The sequence below is a fragment of the Heterodontus francisci genome, chromosome 4, assembly GCF_036365525.1.
Source record: "Heterodontus francisci isolate sHetFra1 chromosome 4, sHetFra1.hap1, whole genome shotgun sequence".
In the NCBI taxonomy this organism is placed as follows: domain Eukaryota; kingdom Metazoa; phylum Chordata; class Chondrichthyes; order Heterodontiformes; family Heterodontidae; genus Heterodontus; species Heterodontus francisci.
Window position 1 is genome coordinate 94,333,285 of NC_090374.1, and position 27,228 is coordinate 94,360,512.

The window sequence follows — 27,228 nt, forward strand, 5'->3', positions numbered from 1 at the left end:
TAGCAAAGATTTACATTTTTAAAGGGATATTAGTTTTCATTTGCTTCTAATAAATAATTAGAAGATGGAGGCCCTTTCCCAAACCCCCCAAATGGTTTTTTTAATGCCCTATCTTCAGAAAACGTACTTTATTCCTTACCCGAACTTACCCCCCACCCCCAACCTTCTCACATTTGCCCTTCAACCCCTTCCCACCATCCCCACAGCCAATAAAAAGTGTTTTTCCTGCTCCCCCAACCCCGCCCTGATAATTTCACTCCTCCCCCGCCCACCACTAGTGTCTCGCCTCAGAACTCCGACTGGGCTCCGAAGGAGCCTGAGGTGTGGCTGGCAGCTGTAGCATCAGCGTGGGAGGGCCGCCAGGACCAGGTGAGTTTATTTGCATTTCGTTTTAATTGATTTAAATATGTAAATGAAGGCCCTGCCACCAAGCGGCAGGGGGCGGGTGGAGGGGGGGGCTACACCGAGGCCTTATCGCCGCCAGTAAAGTGCGGTGGGGCCTTTGTGGGGTCGTGGTCGGCCGCTCCCGCAAGTATTTTACTGGGCCCCCCGCCATGAATCCTGGCATCGAGGGGCTAGTAAAATTCAGCCTCATGGGTGATCTGTAACCTAATTTCATTCACCTCCTTGACTCCATATCCCTTAATCCCTATCAATATAAGATTTAAAATTATCAATTGAACGATTCTCTATTGCTTTTATGGGAGAGAGGTCCATACTTCTACCATACTTTGTATGAAGTAGCATATCCTAAATTCTCTCCTGAATGACGTGGCTCTGATTTTAAGGTTATGTCCCATTGTCCTAGACTCACCCACCAGCAGAAAATGTATTTCTTTTATCTATCTGATTGATTTAATTCAACCTCAAACAAATCACCTCTCAACCATCAATATTGCAGGGAACACAAATATAGCTTATGCAACCTGTCCTCATATTTCAACATTTGGAACCTTGGTAACATTCTGTGGGCTTGGGGGGCTCTGCAAGGGTGCAGTGTCCGTTTGGGGACTTTGCAAGGGTGCAATGTGGGTTTGGTGCGGGGGAGATATATTGGGTTACCAAACAGCTGTATGCTGTGGTTGTTCATAAGAACATAGTGACATAGGAGTAGGAGTAGGCCATTCAGCCCATCAAGCCTGCTCCACCATTCAATACGATCATGGCTGATCTTCCATTTCAATGCCTTTTTCCCACACTATCCTCATATCCCCTTATGTCATTTGTATTTAGAAATCTGTCAATCTCTGCTTTAAACATACTCAATGAATGAGATTCCACAGCCCTTGGGGGAAGAGAATTCCAAAGATTCACAACTGTCTGAGTAAAGAAATTTCTCCTCATCTCTGTCCTAAGCGCTTCCCCCTTATTTTGAAATTGTGTCACCTGGTTCTAGACTCCCCAACCAGGGGAAATATCTTACCCGCATCTACTCTGTCTATCCCTTTATGTATTTTGTAGGTTTCAATGAGATCACCTCTCATTCTTCAAAATTCTAGAAAATACAGGCCCATTTTCCCCAATCTCTCTTCATAGGACAGTCCCACCATCCCGGGAACAAGTCTGGTGAACCTTCGTTGCACTCCCTCTATGGCACTAATATCCTTCCTAAGGTAAGGGGACCAAAACTGCACACAGTACTCCAGGTGTGGTCTAACCAAGGTTCCATACAATTGAAGCAAGACTTCACTATTCCTGTGCTCAAATCCTCTTGCGATAAAGGTTAACATACCATTAGCCTTCTTAATTGCTTATTGCACCTGCATGTTAGCTTTCAGTGACATATTGACAAGGACACTCAGGTCCCTTTGTCCATCTACACTTTCTAATTTCTTAACATTTAAGAAATACTCTGCACATCAATTCCTCCTACCAAAGTGGATAACCTCACATTTTTCCACATTACATTACATCTGCATGTTCTTGCCCACTCACTAAGTCTTTCCAAATCTCCTTGAAGCCACTTTGCATCTTCCTCGCAACACACATTCCCACCTAGTTTTGTGTCATCTGCGAACTTAGAAATACTACACTTGGTCCCCACATCCAAATCATTGGTATATATTGTGAATAACTGGAGCCCAAGCACTGATCCCTGCAGTACCCCACTAGTCACAGCCTGTCAATGTGAGAATGACCCATTTATTCCTACTCTTTGCTTTCTGCCTGTTAACCAATCCTTAATCCATGCCAGTATATTACCTCCTATCACATGTGCTTTTATTTTGCTAACCAATCTCCTGTAGGGGACTTTATCAAAGGCCTTTTGAAAATCCAAGTATACCAAGTCCACCAACTCCCCTTTATCAATTCTGTTCGTAACCTCCGCAAAACACTCCAACAGGTTCGTCAAACATGATTTCTCATTCATAAATCCATGTTGACTATGCCCAATCAGATCATTATTATCTAAGTGTCCATTTATCACATCCTTTAGAATAGATCCTAGCATTTTCCCAATGACTAATGTAAGGCTAACAGGTCTGTAATTCCCTGTTTTATCTCTCGCTTCTTAAATAGTGGGGTGACATTCGCAACCTTCCAATCTACAGGAACTGGTCCAGAACCTATAAAATTTTGGAAGATGATCACCAATGCATCTACTATCTCCATAGCTACCTCTTTCAACAAACTCAGATGTAGAATCTCAGGTCCTGGGGACTTATCAACCTTCAGCCCCATTAATTTCTCCAATACAGCCTTCTTACTAATACTAATTTCCTTCAATTCTTCATTCCCCCTAATCCCTTGGATCTTTAATTCTGGGAGATGTCTTGTATTTTCCTCAGTGAAAATAGACAGAAAGTCAACATTTAGCTTCTCTGCCATTTTTCTATTCCCCATTCTAAATCCTCCTGACTCTGCCCATAATGGACGACATTTGTCTGAACCAAATGTTTCCTTTTTACATACCTACAGAAGCTTTTACAGTCCATTTTTATATTTTTTGCTAGCTTACATTCATATTCTATTCTCCCTTTTTTATCAGCTTCTTGGGCCTCCTATGCTGTCTTCTAGAATCCTCCCAATCCTCAGGTTTACTAATATTTCTGACAACTTTATCGGCCTTTTCTTTTAATCTTATACAATCCTTAACTTCCTTTGCTTTCCACAGTTGACTGCCTTTACTTTTGGGGTTTTTGTGCCTTGAAGGAATGTATAGTTGCTGTAAATTATGTAATATTTCTTTAAATACTATCCATTGCCTATGTACAGTCAGACCTTTTAATGTATTTTCCCAATCCACATCTGCCAATTTGCCCCTCATACCTTCATAATTTCCTTTGTTCAGATTTAACACCCTGGCTTCAGATTGAACTATCTCACTTTCAAACATAATGCAAAATTCTATCATATTATGGTCACTCATCCCTAAAAGTTCATTTACAATAAGATTATTAAATAGCCCTTTCTCATGACATAATACTAGATCTAAAATACCCTGTTCTCTAGTCAGTTCCTCAACATACTGCTCTAGAAAACCATCCCTAACACAGTCCAGAAACTCTACGGCATTAGTGCTCATTAAGTTTACCCAGTCTATATGCAGATTGAAGTCAGCCATGATTACTGTATTACCCATGCTACATGCTTCTCTAATCTCCTGAATAATGCCATGCCCCACACTACCACTACTGTTTGGTGGCCTATAAACAACTCCTACCAATGTTTCTGACCCTTGCTGTTTCTTAGATCCACCCAAACAAATTCCACATTTTGTTCTTCCGATCTGAGATCCTCCCTTATTAATGTACTGATTGTATCCCTTATTATCAGTGCAACACCACCGCCTTTTCCTTTTTTTCTGTCCTTCCTAAATATCAAATATCCTTGAATATTCAGTTCCCAGTCTTTGTTACCCGGTAGCTACTTTTCCGTTATGGCAATTAAATTATACACATTTACCTCTATTTGGGCCTTTAAGTCATCTACCTTGTTGTCAATGCTGCGTGCATTCAGGTAGAGTGCCCTTAACCTTGCCTTCTTGAGATTATTCTGCATTCTAAGACTAGCTGATGCTCACCTTTGTTTCACCTGCCTTCTAATGTCACTTGCTACTTTTCTACCTCCTGTTACCAGCTTTACTTCCTTTCAATTTGAGCTAGCCCTCAGGTTCCCAGTCCCCTGAAAAACTAGTTTAATCCCTCCCCAACAGCATTAGCAAATCTCCCTGCGAGGATGTTAGTTCCGGTCCGGTTAAGGTGTAACCCGTTCATCTTGTACAGGTCCCACCTGCCCCAGAATGGTCTGAATGCCTCAGAAATCTGATGCCCTCCCTCCTACACCAATTCTCCAACCATGTGTTCAATCAATCAATCCTCCTATTCCTATGCTCACTAGTATGTGGCACCGGGAGTAATCCTGAGATTACTGCTTTGGAGGTCCTGCTTTTTAATTTCCTTCCTAATTCCCTAAAATCTGCTTTCAGGACCTCATCCCTCTTCCTACCTATGTTATTGGTACCAATGTGGACTACGACCTCTGGCTATTCACTATCCTCCAGAAGGATGTCCTGCAGCCGCTCCATGACATCTTTGACCCTGGCACCAAGGAGGCAACACATCATCCTGGAGTCACGTTTACTGCCTCAGAAACCGCTGTCTGATCCCCTGACTATCGAATCCCCTATCACTATTGCTCTTACATTCTTCTTCCTCCCATCCTGTGCAGCTGAGCCACACGTGGCACCACAGACTTTGCTGTGGCTGCACTCCCCCGAGGAACCATTGCTCTCACCAGTATCCAAAATGGAAAACCAATTTGCAAGCAAGATAGACTCAGGGGACTCCTGCTCTACTTGCCTGGTTCTCTTAGAATGCCTTACAGTCACCCATTCCCTCTCTGCCTGCATGCTCCTAACCTGCAGTGTGACCACCTCCCTAAATCTGCTATCCACATAGTCCTCTGCCTCATGGATGCAGAATAGTGACTCCAACTGCTGCTCGGGTTCCAAAACCCGGAGCTCACGCTTCTGCAGCCAGTGACACTTCCTGCAGATGTGTTCGTCTAGGACACGTTGTGCGTCCATGACTTTCCACATACTGCAGGATGTACATTCCATTTGGCCGCGCTGACCTGCCATAACATAACTTTAAATTTTTTTTATTACAATGAGAAGTAAAATAACTTACCAGTTACTGACCAATCAATTTCTTCCCTTGTATCTAAGAGAGAGGCAACTACTGGAGGAGAAAGAAAGAGAGAATGAAAGAAAGGAAGAAAGAAAGGAAGAAAGAAAGAAAGAAAGAGTCCTTACACACCAAGCTCCCACTTTACATTCTGTGCACTCAAATTTATTTTCTTAATTTATAGTTCGGTCTGCTGAATGAGAGAGGGGGCTATCAGCAAGTTTGGGCTCTGAGGTCTATCAGGGACTCTGCTGAGAGAATCGTCAAAAGCTCATTTGCCAAGACAGGGTCAGCTCAGCATCAACAGTGCTCTGTTGGTCCACAGGTCACCTGACATGGGTCTCATACATCATGTATTTTTGGACCTTTGTGGCGTGATGTGGCACCTTCAAGGGAGGGAGGGCCAAGAGGCAGCTGCACATGTCCATGAATCTCCACAACAAGAGCAACAGCAGCCAGCCATGCCAAGAAGGACCCACATACGCCAAAGAGTTTACTGGTCTCGGATCAGCTACCTCCAATTGTCCGAATGCCCCATTGTCAACAAAGACTATGGCTCTCTAGGTAGGCCATCACTGACTTATGTGACCTGCTTCAGGATGAGTTGCGAGCAATGGAATTTGGTGGTCACCCCATGCCAATGGCCCTGAATATCACCGTGGCACTAAACGTCCATGCATCTGGTTCTTTCCAGCAATCCACCAGGGATATGCTTGGGGTCTCTCACTGCTGCATCAAGGAGGTGACCTATGCTCTATTCAAGAGGGCCAATGACTATGTGCATTACTGTACTGTCCTTGACTGGCCAAGAGGGCATTTGGGTTCGGAGCCATCACTGGATTCCCCCAGGTGCAAGATGTGATAGATGTGGCCATCAAGGCTCCAAAGGACCAGCCAGCCACCTTCATCAACAGGAAGGGCTTCCATTCAGTCATCGTTCGACTCTGTCTGTGATCACTGAAAGTGTTTCCAGCAGGTGTGTGCACACTTCCGGGGAAGCAGCCACAATACCTACATACTTCGACAGTCCCAGGTGCCACTGCTTTTCAGGCCCCCCGTTCGCCTTCAGGGATGGTTCTCGGGGACAAGGGATGCCCATTGAAGACTTGGCTTCTTTTGTCTGCTAGAAACCCTCACAATGCAGTGGAGGAGAGGGACAACAATTGCCACAACTCCACTCAAATGACCATCAAGCAGCCATTGGGCTACTGAAGATAAGGTTCCGCCACCTCAATCGATCTGGTGGATCCCTGCAGTATGTTCCAGTGGTGGTCTGCTGTGCTCTGCACAATCTAGCATGCAGAGGAGGGAGGCCTTACATGAGGATGAGATGCCTGAGCAACACTCCTCCAAGGACAAGGATGCAGAGGAGGGAGAGAGACCAGCAGCAATGGATGTTGAAGACATGGTGCTGGAGGTCAGACAGGTTGAGAGACATGCAAAGGAGGCAAGAGACAACCTCATAATTACCCGTTTCCAGCCACCCTGATGTCCGCTCACTAAGAATCTAATAAAGACTCATCTTCAGGCATGAAGTCTGTCGCCTCCTTTCCATTTGTGTTCCCTCATTTGTGACTAGTTGCAATGTGCACTAGTCCCCATGGGAGAACATATGTTAATAAGGGCTGTGGTCACATTGGCATTGCACAAAGGGGGAAGGGGAAGTCAGCAACTTAGAGTTAAGGCATAATGGAACATGCAATTTGGACAATGATGGCTAATGATATACACTAAAGAAATTTAAATTGATAACAACATTATATATTGTCTATACCCATGAGTCCCAAAGTGTGGCTAGGTGATTTTCTTAAAATGTTTGTGAATGCTCCTGTGGTCCCTGCGACAGCAGCTGGGCTGGAGGCAGGCTGCAGATCAGGCTGCCCCTTGGCCTGTGACGACTTTGGCAGCCGTCCTCTGGCTACCTGTGGGTTTCCTGCACTGATGCAGGACTCTCCTCAGGTGTCTTCGCTACTGGAGCTGGGCTCACTGGCAGAGGGGCTTAGGAGCCTGTGTCCACGCTCAGAGCACCCTGAGCAGATCCCCCAGATGTGGATGGCAGCCTCTCATCCTCCCTTTCAAGGCTCACTTGAACCTCCCTGCTCACCTGAGAGGGTTAAGGAGTGGGAGAAATCTCCAGGCTCCTGTTCCTTCTCTCGTCTTGCCATTGCTGAGTAGAGCTCATGGCCAAGGCGATGGTGTGCAGATCTGCTCTCATCTGTGGCATCTGGCTCTCCATGAGAGTTGCCAACCTTTTGATGGAGGAAGCCATGCAGTCAGATTCCTGAGACAAGGCAGCAGTCATGTCATGGATGGACTCCACCATCGTCCACTCATGGCTGTGCATTGCTTCTGGCAGCTCCGCCATATGTCGCCTTTCCTCTCTCTGCAACTCTAGCATGCCCTGTGCTATCGACAACAGAGGCTCATCATCATCCTGGGGCTCAGTATGGGACTGGCCACCCACAGTCATCTGACTGTCATAGGCTTCGAATGTCTCAACCAGCTACTGAGGCACGTGCGCAGTGTTGTCAGCAGCTTGTGACCCTGATTCTAATGCTGAGCGTTTAGCAACCGAGGTGAAATTTGATGGAAGGTACAGGAGAGTTATGGGACTGTGTATCCTTTGAGTGGCCCTCCTCCTGAGAGGTGGATGATTGTCCTCCTGTAGCTGTGGTCTCCTGCGCACACTGACCTGCATAAGAGAACACAAACATGTTTAGGTTAGGCTGTGCAGATCTCATCATGCCAACCATACGTGATGTGGTTCGCCATAATTAATGAGTATGTCGATTAAGACCAAACCTCACTCTCTTGCGCAGAGACTCCAGTCTCCCTGTTCGAAATTGCATGACTGCCCTGGGTCTCCGCCAATGCAGATCAGGGACTCCTCTGCCAGTCTGGGCCATCTCTCTCCTATTGTGGGCCCTTTCATCCTGCAAGAGGAAAGATAGAGATATTAGAGATTGATAGGGGAATCAACATGAAAGCTCTGCTATTGTCAGACTCTTCCCCTACTGGGGGATCTGATATCTCTCATGCTGACACATAATGTCAGGGGAGTTAATGGGGGTGAACGATGAAGGATGGTTTCCTGTGGCCGAGATGCAGCCATGCATCTAAAATTAAAGCAAATACTGCAGATGCTGGCAATCTGAAATAAAAACAGAAAGTGCTGGAAATACTCAGCAGGTCAGGCAGCATCTGTGTAGACAGAGCATCTGTGACTGTTCTGATGAAAGGTCACAGGCCTGAAATGTTACCTCTGCTTCACTCTCCACAGATGCTGCGTGACCTGCTGAGTACTTCCAGCCCTTTCTGTTTTTATTGCAGCCATGCATCTGTCAGGATGAGGTCTTAACCTCACCTCTCTGCCATTGCCATAATAGTGCCACCCTCCCCACATTGCAAATCCTCCCGTGTAGTCACATGCACTCCCCAAAAAGGACGGTGGTATGGAGCACTCACCTTGGCAGAACCCAAGAGGTTGTTGACCCTCTTTCAGCACTGGACCCAGTTCTGGGGGTGACCCCTCTTTTACTGACGTCCTCTGCGATCTCTGTCCAGGCTTGCTTGGTCAGGCAGGAATTCCTCTTCTTGCCATTGCTGGGGAAGAGAACCTCTGTCTTTCCCTTTCATCCTGGAGGAGAATCTGCAGGGAGGCAACACTGAACCATCTGGCCACCCTTTGTCTTGCCTCGATCATCATTTTCTGCCCTCCTCAGGGGGTGGGAGGGTACAGGAACCAAACACGATAAGTTTAAAAGTGATCCAAGCTGCCGATAAATCTGAGGCAATGAGTGAATGCAGGGCTGGCAGGCTTTTAAATATGGCACCAACACTTACAGTGGAGTCATTTGATGCCATAATTGGTGACTCTCATCCCGCTCCCACCAACTGATTGGGGGGGCCCCACGTCTCCAATATGCAAAATGGCCACCCACCGCTTGATTGGCTGCCCATGTGACTGATGGGAACAGCACCCATTTCCAGGCCAGTGGCAGGATCATTGAAGTCAGCCCATAAAGTGCAATACATATCAGTTTCTTTCAATGCAGTACTTGAGGTGCCTCACTACACTTGCCATTACAGGTTGTATTTACAAAGTGCATTTATGTTTCATGCCAAACATTCTCTAGTGCATACATTCCAAGTGATTTTACACAGGTTCCAGCCCCTTGGTATACTATGACAGGAGGGCCTTACACATTGGCCTTTCCCAGTGAGCCTTTATGGCAGCTTCCCCAAGATTTAGTGCATCCCTCAGCACGTAGTCCTGGACCTTGGAACTCGGTCATCAACAACTCTTTGTACTGGAAGACCAGCAAGTTTCACACAGACCAACACCTCCCACTGTTCATCTGTAATTTTGCCCAATAATGGTTTTGACCAAATTGCTGTCATCAAGTCTCAGCCTCATCCTGTTAAAGCTGCCTGACCAAAATCTAAAATCTCAGTTACTGTGTTAAGTCTCTCCTTTTCAAAATTAACATTGAATTCAAACATATTATGATCACTTGAGATAAATGTTCCTTTACAGTTAGTTTGCCCTGACCTCTCATTGGCACTAGAACATATTGCTCCAGGTTGTTTAATTAAGGAAGTTAACAGTGTTCTTCCTGCCCAAAGTTGGGAGAGGTTAAATATTTTAGCCATGTCTCTCAAAATCTTCATCATTTCATAGATATGCCACAACCCTTAGGAGGATTAAAGGAATACTTACTAGTGATTCTACTTCTTGTGTAACGTATTTATTTGTTTTTCTTCTAAATCATGCTTTTATGATTCCACAATGAGTAGCTGGCCTCCAGTACCACGACCAACTGCTTATTCTTCATATGATAGCAATCAGGGGGAGTATCAGCCAAGCGTATTCCTGTCATTATCCTATATACACACAAGTGCAAAGTCTAGCCTTGGCCTGTGGATAACAATCATGTACAGAAACCCAAGCTAGAAACCTGTCTTGAAGCACTGAGGCCAATTTTACTGTGTCAGCTGCTGTCCTGATTAAGATAACCTACCTCAGCTCAAACTAGAGTCAAATATCAGACTTCATTAGTTTATATGATTCAGGATGTATGTGAGATGTTATTTTTCTTCTTTTGGTAATGATATGGTTACATTTAATGTTATCTAGCACTCAGCACCTATATGGAGTGAGACAGAAATTTATGATTTCAAAAAGACAAATGTTCATGAAATGCAGAATGAACAGGGACACATTACTGAAAGATAGGTCAGTTGAGGAAAAATCAAACACACTTCAAACTATATTATACATATAAAAGTGTTTATGAAAGAAACATGTATTCAATAGTAGACCCCAAAATGGATGGTTGCCATCCTCCATCTACGAAAGATGATGGACATGCAGCAAACAATCCAGTTATGTGGGGTGTCTTCCCTTGGTGCACCTTTGCTGATGGCTGTGAAGGCCAATCTTTGAGATGCAGGTTCTGTCACAAGTGCTGCATGTGAAGCTTCCAAATGAAGATGTGAGTTGTTGTTTTTGACAGTGGTGCCTGTTGCCAAGCTGCTGTAGCAACTGGTCATCGTGGTAGTGCACACCAGTCCACAGGATGTGTTACCATTTCCCTCTTTGGCCAGCTAGTGAATCCCAAGTGTGATAGTTGACATTTAGGGCCTTCATGTCACGCTTGCAAGCATCCTTGAAGCGGAGCTTTGGGTGGTCACTGGGCGTCTGGCCCCAGCTACCTCACCATACAGAAGGTCCTTGGGTATGCAACCATCTTCCATCCTGCAGACGTGTCTGATCCACCAAAGCTACCTCTGTTTGATTAGTGCCAACACACTTGGGAGCTTTGCCTTTGTGAGTACTGCTGCAATTCTGATTTTTTCCTGCTAGGATATACCCATAATGCGCCACAGACAGTGAAGATGAAAATTATTGAGCTTCTTTTCCTGGTAGCTGTAAGTCGTCCATGTTTCATAGCCATACAGCAAGGTGCTGGGAACACAGGCTTTATACACCAGCAGCTTGGTCCTAAGGGTCAGTTTGGTGTTATTCCATCTGCATTTTGTAAGTCGGCCAAAAGTGGTAGCTGCTTTCCCTATGCGTGTATCAAGCTCTGCATCAAGGGACAGATTGTATGTCACCATGGATCCAAGGTAGCAGAATTTGCTAACCATTTCCAGTGGGGTGTTATTTGGTGTGATCAGGGGCAGAGATGCAGCACCTTGTCCCATGACTATGGTTTTCTTGAAGCTTATAGGAAGAGCTGGCGGGCAGCCATAAAGGCGGGGCTAAAGTGTGGCGAGTCGAAGAGACTTAGCAGTTGGCAGGAAAAAAGACAAAAGCGCAAGGGTAGAGCCAACTGTGTAACAGCCCTGACAAAAAAAAATTTCTGCAGCACCTGTGGAAGAGCCTGTCACTCTAGAATTGGCCTTTATAGCCACTCCAGGCGCTGCTCCACACACCACTGACCACCTCCAGGCGCTTACCCATTGTCTCTCGAGATAAGGAGGCCAAAGAGAGAGACAGTCAACTCGCTTATAGAATAAGCATGGGAGAGACAGTCCATGAGTCTTTGTAGCCAAGTTTCTGTGTGATCAACTAGCGCAGCATCATCAGCATACAGAAGTTCTCTGATCAGGGTGTGATGTGTTTTTGTCTTTGCTTTAAGCCTTGATAGATTGTAGAGCTTGCCGTCTGACCTAGTGTGCAAGTAGACTCCTTCCGTATCTGCAGGGAGGTGAAGGTCAGGAGCCTGGAGAAGAAGATGCCAAACAGAGTGGTGGCTAGGACACAACCCTGTTTCATTCCATTCTTCACTCTGAAACTGTTGGAAGTGGAGCCATCAAACTGTACAGTGCAGTGCATGTTGTCATGGAAGGAGCAGATGGAACTGAGGTGCTTCGCTGGACAGCCAATTTTTTTTCAAAATGGATGAATAATGCAATTAAAATGGAAATTTTTGAAAAAGATAACAGTTTATTCAAAGTCTATAGAGAAAAGGCAATGAGACCTTTTGGATTGAACTAAAATTGCATAACTCCTTCCCTTAGTTTCGCCTGACTGCTATGCCAAGTTTTTTTACTCTGGTGTCTTGCATTCTGCAACAATTAGTATTACGAGCAGTTGGGGATGGTGGTGGATGAGGTGATACCCTCTAATGGATGGGATGACTGATCTTTTCTCATTCTTTTCCTATATTCATGTAACAAGAAGACAAGCTGGGCTAAACCAGGAAATAGAGCAGACAATGGTGGTGTAGGAGGATGAAACATGGGGCATAGTACTGTGATTTTATAGGTCAGAGAGCTTGTGGCCTACAAATAATCCATGGATTGTAGTCTGGCCATCCTTGATTTATTGGATCACCTAAGGTCACAAGTATCAGAAAAAGAAAAAAATAATATATTTTGTTTTCTACTTGCATTCAAAATGCATGTAACATAAGCAGAATAAAGATTCCAGAGAAGGGGATGATGTTTTATGAAAACATGTATTGCCTTGTGATTTCAGACAGTATTTATGTGGTCATGAAGCTAGTCATCGGAAGGGGGATGAAAAACCATTGCTAACCATGATTTCCACTCCACCCCTAAACCCCACACCACCTCCATTACATTAATGAAAATTGAGTAGTATAAGAATCATCATATGCATGCAGATGTTACACTGGTAAATCAAACAAAGTAATGCCTTTCATTTCGCCAACTTAGAAGTACAAAAACATAAGTTTTGGAAATGTTTTGATGCCTTCAGTTTGTGAGAAGTATTTTAAAAGAAGCTCTATTATAGACTCAGGCAGGCTTATTTTTGGATTATTTTCATCCAGATGTGTGGTAACATGAGAATATTGTATGACAGGAGTGCACTATTTATTCTAGTCCCACTTCTCCACAGGACACAACATATATTTAAATTTTCCCACTTACTGCAACAGTCAATAATATACTCTATTTGTCCCCAGAATAAACACACCAACCAGGTTTCTTTAATAAACAACAAAATTATCAGTTTATTATAAACCAAGTTTCAACCAATAATGAAGTAAAACACACACACAAATTGAAACTTTAAAGCCCCTTCTCCTGGCCCTCACATACACATACATACACAATGATTAACTGGGAAGAAATAAAAGGGATTTTTGTTCACAGCTGTTACATAGCAATAGAGGGGATTATATAAAAAAAAGTTAAGCTGAAAAGACGGTATGGAAAAATGTCCTTTGTTTTGGTTAGGCATCCCGAATGCGTGTCGATAGCTGTCAATGGGATCTTCCTAGAACTGTTCTTTCCAGGCAATGTTGATGATCAGTTTGTATAGGCTTTCCAAGAGATGCAGCTAAAGAGGCTCAAAAATAGGTCTTACAGCAGGAAGGCAGCGAAAAGGTTTCAGTGCCCACACATTCGATGCAAGTTTCCTTCAAAGATGCAAGGTTCCTTCAAATACAAGAGGAAATAGGAACCTGCCACATTGGAATTACAGGGTTTCTTTTCAAGAGAGAGATGAGTTATCTTATCCTGGCAGGTCAAACTGGATTTTTTAACACTTCAAATTGAAACCAAAATGTTCAGAAGTCAAGTCTCCTGATGTCTATAAATCTTGATCTGTAACTCCTTGTAAACATCACTCCAAGTGAAAAAAAAAACTCTGCTGGGTTTTGAAAACAGGTGCCTTCCAGTTCAAACTCAGCCCAAACCTTCTGGTGACCTTCCTTAAAAAACACCCAAAGTTCCAGTATCCATGGAATCCTTTTCAGTTTAAAAACACAAAGTCTCAAAATTTAGCAAAGAAAAGGAAACACTTGTAACACTTGGCACAGAAGAATGGCTGCAGAACCAGTTAACCTGTTAACCACATGGTCAGAAACTAGCAGTCCACACAGCTTTGAGATATAAATATATAGAGTGGCCTTGGGGAAATATTTGACTCGTGCTGATCCTGGCTCAAAATGGATGACGAGATGTGAATTCACATCCAAAGATGTCGGCTCAAGGCCCAATTGAAATTGGGTCTCATCTGCATCAGCTGCATCAGGAACTTCAAGTGATGTATCCTTCTTTCTCCTCCTGGTTTCACAGGGATTAATTTGTAAAATGTTTGTCCTACCTTTTTGTGGGCTTCCTCCAGCAATATCTTTAAGGACCACTGGTTAGGCTACTGAAGACACAGAACAACTGGGTGGAGCAATTGCATTGCAAGCTCCACACAGCTGCTTCACAGTTTTGATTGGGGTCCTACAACTTGCATTTTAGCCCCATTTACATACACAAGGCATATAATGCCTGTTTCAGGTGGACTTTCTGCATACCTGAAAGACATTGTCTTCCAATTTGACAGCTGGTGCACTTCTGGGGAGATTGAGCACAAGAAACCGTGACCTGAAATTTGTCACTCCAACCTCAATTTTTCACCCCAAAAGCGGGCGAAATAAGACTCAATTTCTCTGTCCTTGAGTCTTCTGAAGGCTACTTTACAGGATTCATCAGGGGAACTGGCATGGTGGATCAAGAAGTGATAAAAACAACCATTTCACGAAATGAGCACAGATAGCTTCTGGTTTTGATGAGCTACCACCTGTCAGGATCACACAACAGAAGGAACTTTAAGGAATTAATTCTTCCAAACTTGGCAATCTGTTTTGTGAATTTTGTAATTGGACGTTGTCTATAATGCTTTTGAAAATAATGCTGTTAAAATGTGAGTCCATTTCCTGAAAATAATTTTTTTTTTGCTTTATTTTTGTATAAATTATATATTAGTAAGCATAATTTTAGCTTTATTTCCTAGATTTATAAAAATCTGAACTACTGATTTCTTATTTTAATGAAAAAAGTAATGCAATAATTTTTCATTTCGATAGCTAATATTATCTAGTTACAGGTACAATCTGTGCTCATTTCGTGAAATGGTTGTTCTTATCACTTCTTGATCCACCATGCCAGTTCCCCTGATGACATTTTTTTTTAATCATTCATGGGATGTGGGCATTTATTGCCCATCCCTAATTGCCCTTGAGAAGGTGGTGGTGTCTCTTCAATCTCTTTGGTATATATATATATGGATTTATATATATAGATTTGTTTTCTGAGGCTGCTAATTTGTGCTGAGATACTGGAGGGATAATTTGGGCTGTGCACTACCCATACTTTAGGTTCTAGGCAGAAACCCAATACTCAAAAATGTGGTCTGAGATGCATGTGCACACTCCCAACGAGATTGATGCCACCTTGGTAAAGGGATCTTTGCGCACACACCTAACAACCACAGACAGCATGCAGAGTAGACAGATTATGACATCAATTAATCTGTCTTAACTGCACACAACTGAACACAACATTAAATGGCAAGAAGCTCTCCCCATCAGCGCGATTTAAATATATTTTGACCTACTTACATGTTGGCTGCTGCTCTGGCTGCTGGTACAATTATATGTGTTGTTGGAACTTCCTATTATCGGATAAAGTTTGAATTGTTAACAGGGATTGGTTTTGGCTGGTGTTCAAGTACTTTTCTGGTCATTTAAAAGCTTGTGTTGAAACAAGTTGCTTCAAGACATGGGTGGCCTGGTTGGCATTCCTCTGGAAATTGAGCATGATTGGGAAAATGAAGAGAGGCCATGCAAAGCAAAACAAGCTGCTGGAAATTGCAGGAGGAAGAGGGGGAGATGGGTTCTCAGCAGGAGGCTATATTCCCCAAGGGTCTTTAGGGAGCAATTCTCTTAATTCAATTTCAGTGAGGACCAATACATAAGACATTTTTGCTTCACCAAAAAAGTTGTGACTGAAATCTGCCAAATATTGCAGCCACAACTGCAACCTGAAAGCAGGGCAAGGGCGGCATTGGATATGGCTGTCATGGATGAATAACTGCCAGTGTGTGTGAACTGTGAGTTGTTGGTGTGAGGCTTGCAACAGTACTAAGTTTGTGAGGGTGAGGTAAAGCATATAAATTTTAGGGATGAGTACTGATTCATAGAGATTGTTGGTTGATGGGTGATGGGGGTGTAGTGAATTGAACAGCTGGTGAGGTCACTGGTGCAATTGATAGGATATGGCATTTGAAGATGAACTCACTCACCTTGACAACTCCTGTCAGATCATTCGACTTTTTTCTGCACTGCATCCATGATTTTTGGAGCCAAACTCCTGTCATTGGCTATTGCTGTGATTTCCTCCCAGGGCCTCCTGAGCATCAGTCTGGAGGGCCTCCTGACTCCCTGTGGAGCCCTGCACCAAGATATATGCTGGTGGTAGTCCAGCGGTTATTGATGGAGGCACAGAGATGGTTCCTGCATGCGGCTCCTTTCCGGGGACTTCTTGAGGGTCTCCAATGACAAATAGTGCAATGTTAGAAAACCTCGATTCTCGTTCATTTCCATGTTCAGCCATTCTTCAACGTATCACAGCTAAGGTTCACTTTTCAAAACACTCCCCTGGTTCTTGCAGCCACACTGCAGCTCACCTGTAAGAGGTATATACTGCCTTTAAGTAGCTCATGATAGTCACTCGTGATATCACTATCCACACTGTTCATTGTTTGCAAGCAGAAATCATGTGAAACAGCATACAGCATTAATTTAATACTGCCTGCAACATAATGAACGAGTGTGGGTTAATCACGTGCCTCAATCCCCCCTGCCTGTTTTCAGGAGTTAGCCAATTTAACCCACATGGTTTCACGGCTTACGATCATTTCTCAGGGGTGAGTCCAATCAGTGAATATCAGCTGGCTATTCAACATTGAAGGGCATCACAACCAATCATTTCTTCACCCAATGTCCAAAGATGTGTCATCCATGGTTTTGCTTCTTGATCGGTGCAGAGTTAAAGGATCGCAGTGGAGGTAGTGGCAGCAGCAGATGTGCCACCATTGGTCTGAGTACCTTTAAGCTAGGCGGGAGAAAAAATCGACCAACTTTTCTCTTTCAGATTGCTATTCAGTGGCAGACATTGGGCTGGATTTTATTGGGAAGCTGCAGATCCCGACGTGAGGAAGGAAGTGGGTGTGGCTTCCATCGGGGCCATGAGCAGCCAGCTGCATGCAAGTACTCCTCCATGTTGAACAGCACTTGGATGAAGCACTGAGGGTGGCAAGGGCACAAAATGTACTCTGGGTGGGGGACTTCAATGTCCATCACCAAGAGTGGCTCGGTAGCACCACTACTGACTGAGCTGGCCGAGTCCTAAAGGACATAGCTGCTAGACTGGGTCTGCTGCAGGTGGTGAGGGAACCAACAAGAGGGGAAAACATACTTGACCTCATCCTCACCAATCTGCCTGCTGCAGATGCATCTGACCGTGACAGTATTGGTAGGAGTGACCACCACACAGCCCTTGTGGAGACGAAGTCCCGCCTTCACATTGAGGATACCCTCCATCATGTTGTGTGGCACTACCACCGTGCTAAATGGGATAGATTTCAAACAAATCTAGCAATGCAAAACTGGGCATCCATGAGGGACTGTGGGCCATCAGCAGCAGCAGAATTGTACTCAACCATAATCTGTAACCTCATGGTCCAGCATATCCCCCACTCTACCATTACCATCAAGCCAGGAGACCAACCCTGGTTCAATGAAGAGTGCAGGAGGGTATGCCAGGAGCAGCACCAGGCATACCTCAAAATGAGGTGTCAACCTGGTGAAGCTATAACACAGGACTATCTGCGTGCCAAACTACGTAAGCAGCGTGCAATAGACAGAGCTAAGTGATCCCATAACCAACGGATCAGATCTAAGCTCTGCAGTCCTGCCACATCCAGCCATGAATGTTGGTGGACAATTAAACAACTAACTAAGGGAGGTGGCTCCACAAATATCCCCATCCTCAATGATTGGGGAGCCCAGCACATCAGTGCGAAAGATAAGGCTGAAGCATTTGCAACAATCTTCAGCCAGAAGTGCGAGTTGATGATCCATCTCAGCCCCCTCCTGAAGTCCCCAGCATTACAGATGCCAGACATCAGCCAATTTGATTCACTCCGCGTGATATCAAGAAACGACTGAAGGCACTGGATACTGCAAAAGCTATGGGCTCTGACAATATTCCGGCAATAGTACTGAAGACCTGTGCTCCAGAACTTGCCGCACCCCTCGCCAAGCTGTTCCAGTACAGTTACAACACTGGCCTCTACCCGGCAATGTGGAAAATTGCCCAGGTATGTCCTGTACACAAAAAGCAGGACAAGTCCAACCCGGCCAATTACTGCCCCATCAGCCTACTCTCAATCATCAGTGAAGTGATGGAAGGTGTCATTAACCTGCTCAGTGACGCTCAGTTTGGGTTCCGCCAGGGCCACTCAGCTCCTGACCTCATTACAGCCCTAGCAAAACTGAGGTCAATGGGAATCAGGGGGAAACCCTCCACTGGCTGGAGTCATACCTAGCGCAAAGGAAGATGGTTGTGGTGGTTTGGAGGTCAATCTTCTCAGCTCCAAGACATCACTGCAGGAGTTCCTCAGGGTAGTGTCCTGAGTCCAACCATCTTCAGCTGCTTCATCAATGACCTTCCTTCAATCATAAGGTCAGAAGTGGGGATGTTCGCTGATGATTGCACAATGTTCAGCACCATTCGTGACTCCTCAGATACTGAAGCAGTCCCTGTAGAAATACAGTAAGACAATATCCAGGCTTGGGCTGATAAGTGGCAAGTAACATTCGCGCCACACAAGTGCCAGGCAATGACCATCTCCAACAAGTGAGAATCTAACCATCTCCCCTTGACATTCAATGGCATTACCATCGCTGAATCCCGCACTATCAACATCCTAGGGGTCACCATTGACCAGAAACTGAACTGGAGTAGCCATATAAATACCATGGCTACAAGAGCAGGTCAGAGGCTAGGAATCCTGAGACGAGTAACTCACCCCCTGACTCCCCAAAGCCTGTCCACCATCTACAAGGCACAAGTCAGGAGTGTGATGGAATACTCTCCACTTGCCTGGATGCGTGCTGCTCCAACAACTCTCAAGAAGCTCGACACCATCCAGAACAAAGCAGCCCACTCGATTGGCACCCCATCTACAAACATTCACTCCCTCCACCACCGACGCACAGTGGCAGCAGTGTGTACCATCTACAAGATGCACTGCAGCAATGCACCAAGTCTCCTTAGACAGCACCTTCCAAACCCGTGACTTCTACCAACTAGAAGGACAAGGGCAGCAAATGCATGGGAACACCACCACCTGCAAGTTCCCCTCCAAGTCACATACCATCCTGGCTTGGAACTATATCGATGTTCCTTCACTGTTACTGGGTCAACATCCTGGAACTCCCTTCCTAACAGCACTGTGTGTATACCTAACCCAAATGGATTGCAGCAGTTCAAGAAGGCAGCTCACCACCACCTTCTCAAGGTCAATTGGGGATGGGCAATAAATGCTGGCCTGGACAGCGACGCCCACATCCCATAAATGAAAGTAAAAAACAATTGACACCGGCCAATTAAGGTGAATGAGGCGCAGAAGCCCTCCAATAAAGTGGATGGTTTCGGGGCAGAGGCGGAAACATTGGCATTAGCTGATGCCACGAGCAGGTGCTAGTGCCATATTTACAGGGCTGTCAGACCTACATTCAATGTATGATCTGTGACTGCAAGGATTTCTTCAGGGGAGAAAGGCTGTACAACAATGGCAGAAGGAAGATCCCGGGTGGCCCCATGCTTCAGTGATGCCTCCCTACAGGTTCTCCTGCAGGCTGCCAGGGAAAGGAGTGAGGTTCTCTTCCCCAGGGGCAAAGGAGGAGAGCTGGGCACATGATCAAGCAAACCTGGCTGCAGATAGCGGTAGAGGTCAGCAGCCTGGGGTCACCACAAGGACATGGATCCAGTGCTGCAAACGGCTCAATGACCTCATCCGGGAACTGAAAATGAGTACCTCATGAACACTTGACCACCTGGGGATTGCATGTGGTAGAGAAGGAGGGTGTAATGGGTGGAGAGGGAGTGCCCACCTAGAGTGGGCAAAGGGTCAGGGCATAAAGACAAGCAGCATGAGGCATAGCAGCTAAATGGCACTGAAAAGTGGCCGTTTGTCATTGGAGACCCTCAAGAAGTCCCTGGAAAGGAGCTGCATGCAGGAACCAACTCTGTGCCTCCTTCAATAGCCGCTGGACTGCCATCAGCATATATCTTGGGCTTGTCCCCACTGCATCGGGAGACCAACAACATCCATCCTTGTGGCTGCAGAAGATAGCACAGAATTGCAGAGAGTGGGCCAAGATTGTCAGTAGTCTGCCAATTCTCCATGTCTTGAGCCTAATGGTGGAGGAGGTCATGGAGCTGGTACGGCCGCAGGATGGGCATTGTGTTGTGGATGGAGGGCATGGACACCTTCCCAAGACAATGAGTAAGGTCACCAAGGGGCACAAGGGTGCTTCTTCAGTGGTGGAGCCATGGTACTCATCAGGCCTCCGGTGCCTACAGGGGTCTCCAATGTAGGGGTGTGTGCTATGTCAGGAGGGGAGGCCGTTAACCCTTCAATGTCTCTGTTCTCTCATGCAGGTCACACAGAACATCAACAAAGAGCTGCAGAAACTGTGGGAGAGCCCTGCCCCCTCTGTGGATCATCACCTTATACCTCTGACCCCTCCACCAGCACAGATACTCACACATCGGTAGATATAGACTCGCAGTTAGACTCGGTGAACAAAGCACAGACGCACCCGAGCAGCTGACAGAGGCTGTGACAGCCCAGGCTTCACAGCCTGATGACTGTGGGAGGCCCGTCCAGTGCTGAGCATCAGGCTCAGGACGTGCCTCTGGTGTCACCAGTTTCATGGGAAACTCTGCAGCTGCAGTGAGAGATCAGGCAACATCTGGCAGAAATGCCAGAGGCTATGCATGCCCAAGCGCGGACGATGGAGGAGTCCATCCAGGCCTTGAGTGCTGTACTGTCTCTGACTGGTACACACGTGGCATCCTCCTTTAAGAGATTGGTGGCTCTCCTGAAGAGTTATGTGCAGTAGTGCACTGTGTCTGCAGGAGATTCATGCAGACCTGCATACCATCCTCTCAATCATTAGCTCAAGGCAGCAGTGGCAAGGCGAGAGGGGAATGAAGCACCTGGAGTCACAACAAGGTCCTCTACCCATTCTGGTCAGCAGGAAGGCACTAGTCTGCCTTGCAAGGGAGGAGGAGCAGCTGTCTCCTGCTGCTGGGGGCTTCTCTCAGGGTGCTACTGGTGTGGACAGCAGTTCCTCTGCCCCTCTGCCAGTGACACCAGATTCTCCTTCATCCCTGATTACTGAGGGCAGTATTGCTTCTGTGCAGGAGGACCTCAGCATGACAGGGCCCTCCAGGCCTAATGCATCCAGAGGATGATTGTCAAGGTCATCCTCCAAGGGGGCAGCAAGGTCAACAGCCTGCCTCCACTTCGGCTGACAGCGCAGGGGGGGCACCATGTAGAAGTGCACACAAAGGACTAAAGAAGAGCATTCAAAAACATTTGGATTCACAGGTGAACATCTAATGTAAATAGAAAAAGTAGTGTTTGTTGGTTTGTTGTCAAGGATAATAGAGATAAGCTTCTATCTCACAGAATCTCTTTCCTCTTACGTATGGCCTTTGGGGCTTCATGTTGACCCGGCCTCTGTGAAGAGACGAGGTAAGGGATCATGCTGTGGGGGGGCAAGTCTGGAGCCTTGCTAGTTGAGTGCTGCACACCTGTGCGCTGGGTGAATGCTAGCTAAAGGAAGGCAACAACAGGGCTGCATAAAGGTATGTCTTTATTAGTCAACCTACAACTGGTAGTAGGGATCACACAAAACACGAATGTATAAGGGCATTGTGAACCTCTTTTGCATGGCATTTATCCTGTTGTCCCGGGGTACTTCATCTGTCACTGCTTAGCCAGCTTCCTCCTCCACATCCTCATCATCTGTGGAGGCATCATGCTCCTTGCTATCCTCGTTGTTCAATGCCTCCCTCCATTGTAGCACCAGGTTGTGACGTGCAAAGCAGACCACCACGAAATGTGAAACCCTTGCCTGGGCACACTGAAGAGTTCCACCAGACACTTGAATTTTACCTTGAGCAGACCAATGGCCTGCTCTATGGTCACTCACATCGTCCTAGGCAGGAATTGTACCACTCCTCTGCATCTGTGCATGGGTTCCTTATAGGTGTCAGAAACCATGTCTTCAGTGGATAGCCCTTGTCTCCTAGGATCCATCCCTGAAGGCACAGGGGAGTCCAGAAAGGCTTCAGCACCAGGGACTGCCTTAAAATGTCGGCATCATTGTAAATTCCTGGGAGCTGTACACAGCCTGCAGTATCCGTTTACAGAGGTTGCAGACCAGTTGCACATTGAAGGAGTGGAAGCTCTTCCTGTTGATGAAGGCCGCTAGCTGGTGTTCAGGAGCCTTGATGGCCACACGTGTGCAGTCGATGGCACCCTATCCCTGAGGAAATCCAGCGATGGCCTCAAACTCAATCATCCTCTTAGACTGACAGTTGGGATCTGCGCGGAAGTACACATAGTCACTGGCCCTCCTGAAAAGGGCATTGGTGGTCTCCTTCATGCACCAATATGCTGCTGACTGTGAGATCCCATTAATGAACCCAGTGGATCCTTGAAATGATCCAGAGGTGTAGAAGTTCAGTGCCAGGGTGACCTTCAACAACACTGGCATTGGATTTCCACCAAGTTCCCTGAGGCACAGCTCCTCCTGCATCATAGCACATAGATCAGTGACAGCCTCCCAGCAGAGGCAGAGTCCTCGTTGGCACTGCCTCTCTGACATCTGTAGGTATTTGAGCCTAGACTAGTAGATCCTCTCTGGAGGGTAGCTTCTTCTACCCAGAGGAAGCTGCTGACTTTCCCCACTGAGCCCTTCTCCATCATCTGGAGGCTGATTGCTGCACTACTACTGTGGGTGCCTGGACCTACCTCCCGCTCTGCTGCATCTCCTCTTTAACAGGCTGCCTGAAGGCTGGATGAATGAAGCCCATGATAGGTGGCTTCTCCCTGAGCTCAAGGCCTTCGCTGCCAAAGAACCCCTCCCCTTTCCTTCATTGTCACCTCTGACAAGGTTGCACTGCACTTTGCCTCCCGCAGTGATGAGACCTTTGTCCCCGCTCTTCAAACAATGCCCGATTTCCACCCTACCCTGGTAATTGATGCTGCCTTTCCCAACGGCCTCCCTTTGCCACCAGCAATGAGCTCCTGATTCCATGTCACCTCCCTCAACCAGGCGAAGCTCTGAAGCCCCGTGATTCCCGAGTACCGTTAATAAAATTTAAAACTGAGAATAAAATCGCTGTCAATAGGCCTCTTAACCAGCCTAATTGCCTGCCTGCCACTTTGATATCTGCTCTCTGCCGTCCATGTTTGCCGCCATCAGACCTCTGGTCCACTGACTCCCTTCCCAATTTTATGCCCCCGCTACTTCCGTTCCCATGCGAGGCCAAATAAAATTCAGCCCATTGTTTTTGTGTAGTTATTGGGTTCATCAATAATAACTCCTTGGCCAATACCCTGCCAGGAATCATGGGCTCCTACATTTATGTGATAAAAGAAAGACTTGAAAGGTTGCATTTATATAGTTACATCGTCAGGATATAACAAAACTTTTCACTGTCCATTAATGACTTTTTAAATGTAGTCATTATTGTTTTATAGAGTCATTTACAGCATAGAAGGAGGCCATTTGGCCACTCAGGTCCATGCCAGCTGTCTGCAGAGCTATCCAGTCAGTCCCACCCCCCCCCCCCCCCCCCCCCGCTCGATCCCCATACCCCTGCAATCATTGATTGTCTCCACTTCCACTATCCTTGTGGGCAGCGAGTTCCAGGTCATTACCACCCACTGCGTAAAAAAGTTCTTCCTCACTGTTACGACCCAGTGAAAAAGAGGTCTAGTGTTCCCTTTCAGCCTTCACCTGGTCTTACCGTAACAGGGTTTAATTTTAAACACATTGTGTTTTTAGTTCCCCCTTAGTGAAACTTTGTTCACCGCTTTCCAATTATAAGGCAAATAAACCAGCACAAACAGGTTTTCTTAGGCTTAAAGAAGAAAAGTTTAAATTTATTAAACTTGAACTTAAACTCTAATTTGGTTGAAGCCTATGGATACATGATGCACCCATGCTAGCATGCATTCCCAATACACACATACAAATAGAGACATAAAAGAGCAGAAAAAAAATAAAGTGGAAAAGTTTGAGGCAATATCTGAAGAGTTTTTGTTCTGGTTCTTCGAGCTCACTGTAGAATCCTTGATTGTGGGAAGATCTTGCTTTTTGTTGGGGCCCAGTATTCTTCTTAAACTTTGTTCATTGTAGGAGACTTTTCTCTCTTGAGGTTGATGTGTCTTCAGTGGATTTGGAGTTCTATGAGAAAGAGATGGAAGCAGACAGGAGAGGCTGTGGCAAGTCAGCCAGGAGAGGTCTTCTCAGTCCAGGAGCAAACAGAGACTCTGAGTTCAAACTGTTTGTATAATTCAGAAAAACCCAGGTTGTCAAGCAGGTTAGTCATGTGACTAACTGGTCTGCCCAGTTCTTGGATTGTATCACCTTAGCAGTCTCTGGAATGCTCCTCTTACACACAATACCTGGTGATGAAATTCCATTGTGGGTTGAATGTGTCAGGGAATGGTCCTTTATCCTTTCAATCACTGTCTCTTAATATGCAAATGTATTTTCCAGCACACCTGATCTGTTTAACAAGTTCTTTATTCACTCTAGTAACAGTTTAAGATCAATGTTCATGACAAAAGTAATGTGCCTCATTCTTAGCAGGTGGGGGCCTAGCATGACACTCACGTTCCCCCTACATCTCTTGCTCAAAACCTTAAATCTATGTCTCTTAGTCCTTGTACCATCATTTAATGGGAACCGTTTTTCCTTGTGTAATTTATCTAAGTCTGTCATAATATTGTATACCTTTATCACATCTCCCCTTAATTTCCTTTGCTCCAGGGAGAACAACGCCAGCTTTTCCAACTTAACCTTGTAACTAAGGTCCCCCATCCCTGGAACCATTGTGGTTAAATCCCTTCTGCACCCTTTCAAGGGCCCACCACAAGTGTGGTGACCAGAACTGGATGCAATACTCCTGTTGGGGCCTAACCAGAGTTTTATAAAGGTTCAGCATAAGTTCCCTGCTTTTGTACTCAATATCTTTATTTATAAAGCCCAAGATCCATATGCTTTCTTAACTATTCTCTCAATATATCCTGCCACCTTCAAGAATCAATGCACATGCAGCAGGTCCCTCTGTACCTGTACATTCTTTAGAAATACACCATGAAGTATACATTGCCTCACCCTATCCCTTCTGCCAAAATGCATCACCTCACACTTGTCTGTATTAAATTACATCTGCCACTTGTCTGCCCATTCTGCTAGCCTATCTATGTCTCATTGTAGGTGGTCCATATCATCCTCAGTATTTGCCATACCTCCAAGTTTGGTATCATCAGCAAATTTTGAGATTCTGCTCTTTATTCCAAGATCCAATTCATTTATATGTAGCGAAAAAATAAACAATGGTCCCAGCACTGACCCTTGGGGAACACCACTGTCCAGGGAAACAAGGGAGCAAATCTGCTCACATAATATCTTAATTAATCTGTTTTTGGTGGTTATGGTTCAGGGATCAATGTTTTCCATGACACTGAGAGATCTATTCTTTGAATAATACCATTGGCTATGTCATGCAGGCTCCCACCTACCAAGCATGAAGCATGTTAATTTTGCAACATGGACATTAAATTTCAAACTGTTGTTGAGTGAAGAAAGGACTTGCTTTAAAAAATTGCTAGATCTTGGCTGGAAAGAGATTTGCATATTAACAGACTCTGCTTGGAAGGACAAACGACCATTCCCTGACACATTCAACCCACATTGGATTACCAGACATTGAAAGTGGGGGAACTCACATTCCAGGTTGACTGCTAAGATGGCCGAATACACAAACAGACATGGTCAAACCAGCTAGTCACATGACTAACCTGTTGACCAACAAGAGTTTTTTGAATTTGTACAACTGTTTGGGCAGGAAGTCTGTTTGCTCCTGAACTGAGAAGATCTCTCCTGTCTGCTCCAATCTCTTTCAAGCCTTTGAATCCACTGAAGACACATGAACCCCAAGAGAGAAAAGCCTCCTACAGTAATCAAGGTTTAAGAAGAATACTGGGCCCCAATGAAAAGCAAGATCTGCCTACAATCAAGGACTTTACAGTGAGCTCGAAGAACCGTAACAAATACTCTTCAGATATTGCCTCAAACTTTTCCAGTTTATTTCTCTTCTGTTTTCTGTCTCTGTTTGCGTGTGTATCACGTATGCATGTTAACGTGGGCACATCGTGTATCCGTAGGCATCAACCGAATTAGAGTTTAAGTTCAAGTTCAATAAATTTCAACTTTTCTTCTTTAAACCTAAGAAAGCCTGTTTGTGTTGGTTTCTTTCCTCTATAATTGGAAAACGGTGAACAAGGATTCACCAAAGAGGAGCTAAAAACATAGTGTGTTTAAAATTAAACCCTGTTACGGTAAGACCATGTGATGGTTGAGAGGGACTCTAGACACCTTTCTCACCTGGCTGTAACAGAAATTTGAGTGCTATCGTCTGGAATTGACCCAAAGATAAACGAGAGAAATTAGAATTGGGAAGCCAATTGTGAAGTAACTTGGGATAAGTTAAAAGCACTGTCAATGGAGGAGTTGAGGAAAATGGCTGAGCAGTGTGGGATCACTGAATGTGACAAGGCTAGGAAGTCTGAACTCCTAAGGCCACTAGGCCAACCATTTTTCCCTTGAATCTGAAGAAGCAGAAACAGGGTTAGAAGCAGAATCTGACAGGGTTCTGTTAGCAAAGATACAATTGGAACAAAGGAAACTTGAATTAGAAGACAGGGAATGAGAAAGAGAAAGAGAGAGACAGGAGAGGGAGAAAGAGAGAGGCTTCCAGAAGGATCGTGAAGAAAAAGAGAGAAAGGAGAGAAAGAAAGAAAGAAAGAAAGATAGGAGAAGGAACAAGAGAAAGAGAGAGAAAGAATATTCCAGAAAGAATGCGAAGAAGGAGAGCTGAAGCGGCTTGAGTTAACTAGGGGACAACAGAGTAACCCCAGTGAAAGCATGGCCAATATGGAGCAGCGTAATACAGGGTTGGGTACAGAATT